General features: G+C 42.0%; 1 non-coding gene across 1 annotated transcript; it reads left to right on the forward strand.

Moving 5' to 3' along the window:
* The first annotated feature begins 453 nt into the window (after positions 1-453).
* LOC119620748 (U6 spliceosomal RNA) lies at positions 454-560 on the forward strand. The gene has a single exon (XR_005237300.2). It is a non-coding gene; the product is annotated as a U6 spliceosomal RNA (small nuclear RNA).
* The last annotated feature ends 3,257 nt before the right edge of the window (positions 561-3,817 follow it).

A 3,817-nucleotide genomic window follows, 5' to 3' on the forward strand; every position in this document is an offset into this window, starting at 1 on the left:
AGCAAATATATGAGAAGCTCAACATCACTGATCATTAGATAAGTGCAAACCAAAATCACAATGAGATACAATCTCACACCAGTCAGAATGGCGATTGTTAAAAAGTTAAGAAACAACAGATGCTGGCGAGGCTGTGGAGAAATAGGAAAACTTTTACACTGTTGGTGGGAATGTATATTGATTCAACCATTGCGGAAGACAGTGTGGTGATTCCTCAAAGGCCTAGAATCAGAAATATCATTTGACCCAGCAATCTCATTACTGGGTATATACTCAAAGGAATATAAATCATTCTATTACAAAGATACATGCACATGTATATTCATTGCAGCACTCTTCACAATAGCAAAGACATGGAATCAACCCAAATGCCCATCAATGATAAACTGCATAAAGAAAATGTGGTACATATACACCATGGAATACTGTGCAGCCATAAAAACGAACTAGATCGTGCTCGCTTCGGCAGCATGTATACTAAAATTGGAACAATACAGAGAAGATTAGCATGGTCCCTGAGCAAGGATGACATGTAAATTCGTGAAGCATTCCGTATTTTTCTCAAGGATCTAGAACTACAATTACCATTTGACCCAGCCATCCCATTACTGGGTATATACCCAGAGGATTATAAATCATGCTACTATAAAGACACGTGCACATGTATGTTTATTGTGGCACTATTCATAATAGCAAAGACTTGGAACCAACCCAAATGTCCACCAACGATAAACTGGATTAAGAAAATGTGGCACATATACACCATGGAATACTATGCAGCCATAAAAAAAGTATGACTTCATGTCACTTGCAGGGACATGGATGAAGCTGGAAACCATCATTCTGAGCAAAAGATTGCAAGGACAGAAAACCAAACACCTCATGTTCTTAGTCATAGGTGGGAATAGAACAATGAGATTACTTGGATACAGGGTGGGGAACATCACACACTGGGGCCTGTCGTGGGGTCGGGGGGAGAGCATTAGGAGAAATACCTAATGTAAATGATGAGTTGATGGGTGCAGCAAACCAACATGGCACATGTATACCTATGTATCAAACCTGCACGTTGTACACATGTACCCTAGAACTTAAAGTGTAATTAAAAAAAAAAAAAAAAGGAACAAAAGGAACGAGATCATGTCCTTTGCAGGGACATGGTTGGAGCTGATAGTCATTATCATCAGGAAACTAACACAGGAACAGAGAACCAAACGCTGCATGTTCTTACTTACAAGTGGGAGCTGAACAATGTGAACACACAGGCACAGGGAGGGGAACAACACAGGCTGGACCCGGGGGGAAGTGGGGTGGAGAGAGGAGGAGCATGAGGAAAAATAGCTAGTGCATGCTGGGCTTAATGCCTAGGTAATGAGTTGATAGGTGCAGCAAATCACTATGGCGTACCTTTACCTATGTAACAAACACCTGCACACCTTGCACATGTACCCCAGAATTTGATCTGGGTTTAGACCATCCTGAGACAGGTTAGTTTTACCCCAATGATGATGTGTTGTTGCCATGGTAATCCTGCTCAGTAGGAGAGGAACCGCAGGTTCAGACATTTGGTGTATGTGCTTGGCTGAGGAGCCAAGCGGGGAAGCTACCATCTGTGGGATTATGACTGAACGCCTCTACGTCAGAATCCCGCCCAGGTGGAACAATGTGGCAGCGCCCTGGAGCCTCCATTGGCCCGGATAGCCTGTCCCCGCACCCACGCCCCCCCCCACCCCCCGCCTCGCCGTCCCCGCAGGCGGGCCGCTTCCTCCTGCCCGGGGCATTTTGCTTTTTCTCAGAGATGCTTTGGGTTTATTTCATGGTCTTGCTTTGTTATTTCAGTCTTGAGAAGTCACTGAACTAAGAACAGTGAGAAGAGACTAGTCCATTCCTCACCTCAAGCCATCATCCAGCTAATAATCTTGAATAGACAAGTAGCTTTCTTAAAAACTATTTTAAAAATAAGTCCTGTAATTTCTCTGGTAACCTATTCATTTCAGCATCAGGCAGTTCTTTTAAAAAAATTGGGCCGGGCGCAGTGGCTCACGCCTGTAATCCCAGCACTTTGGGAGGCCAAGGTGGGTGGATCATGAGGTCAGGAGATCCAGATCATCTTGGCTAACACAGTGAAACCCCCTCTCTACTAAAAATACAAAAAATTAGCCGGGCGTGGTGGCGGGCGCCTGTAGTCCCAACTACTCGGGAGGCTCAGGCGGGAGAATGGTGTAAACCCGGGAGGCGGAGCTTGCAGTGAGCCGAGATGAAGCCACTGCACTGCAGCCTGGGCAACAGAGTGAGACGCCGTCTCAAAAAAAAAAAAAAAAAAAAAGTTGAACAATGTCTAAAATAGCTTCTAACACACAATAGACACTTGGAAAATACTTGGTAGATGAAAGAATAAAACATAAATCCATTTATTTTATTTAATTTTATTTATTTTTTAAATTACATTTTAAGTTCTAGGGTATATGTGCACAATGTGCAGGTTTGTTACAAATGTATACATGTGCCATGCTGGTGTGCTACATCCATTAACTTGTCATTTACATTAGGTATATCTCCTAATGCTATCCCTCCCCTCTCCCTCCACCCCACAACAGGCCCTGGTGTGTGATGTTCCCCACCCTGTGTCCAAGTGTTCTCATTGTTCCATTCCCATCTATGAGTGAGAACATGAGGTGTTTGGTTTACTGTCCTTGCGATCATTTGCTCAGAATGATGGTTTCCAGCTTCATCCATGTTCCTACAAAGGACATGAACTCATCCCTTTTTATGGCTGCATAGCATTCCATGGTGTATATGTGCCACATTTTCTTAATCCAGTCTGTCACTGATGGACATTTGGGTTGATTCCAAGTCTTTGCTATTGTGAATAGTGCCACAATAAACATACATGTGCATGTTTCTTTATAGCAGCATGATTTATAATCCTTTGGGTATATACCCAGTAATGGGATGGCTGGGTCAAATGGTATTTCTAGTTCTAGATCCTTGAGGAATTGCCACACTGTCTTCCACAATGGTTGAACTAGTTTACAATCCCACCAACAGTGTAAAAGTTTTCCTATTTCTCCACATCCTCTCCAGCACCTGTTGTTTCCTTTCTTTTTAATGATTGCCATTCTAACTGGTGGGAGATGGTATCTCATTTTGGTTTTGATTTGCATTTCTCTGATGGCCAGTGATGACGAGCATTTTTTCATGTGTCTGTTGGCTGCATAAATGTCTTCTTTTGAGAAGTGTCTGTTCATATCCTTTGCCAACTTTTTGATGGGGTTGTTTGATTTTTTTCTTGTAAATTTGTTTAAATTCTTTGTAGATTCTGGATATTAGCCCTTTGTCAGATGGGTAGAATGTAAAAATTTTCTCCCTTTCTGTAGGTTGTCTGTTCACTCTGATGGTAGTTTCTTTTGCTGTGCAGAAGCCTCTTAGTTTAATTAGATCCCATTTGTCAATTTTGGCTTTTGTTGCCATTGCTTTTGGTGTTTTAGTCATGAAGTCCTTGCCCATGCCTACGTCCTGAATGGTATTGCCTAGGTTTCCTTCCAGGGTTTTTATGGTTTTAGGTCTAATATTTAAGTCTTTAATCTATCTTGAATTTATTTTTGTATAAGATATAAGGAAGGGATCCAGTTTCAGCTTTCTACATATGGCTAGCCAGTTTTCCCACCACCATTTATTAAATAGGGAATCCTTTCCCCATTTCTTGTTTTTTGTCAGGTTTGTCAAAGATCAGATGGTTGTAGATGTGTGGTGTTATTTCTGAGACCTCTGTTCTGTTCCATTGGTCTATATCTCTGTTTTGGTACCAGTACCATGC

This window comes from Chlorocebus sabaeus, chromosome 15 (assembly GCF_047675955.1).
Source record: "Chlorocebus sabaeus isolate Y175 chromosome 15, mChlSab1.0.hap1, whole genome shotgun sequence".
Taxonomy (NCBI): Eukaryota; Metazoa; Chordata; class Mammalia; order Primates; family Cercopithecidae; genus Chlorocebus; species Chlorocebus sabaeus.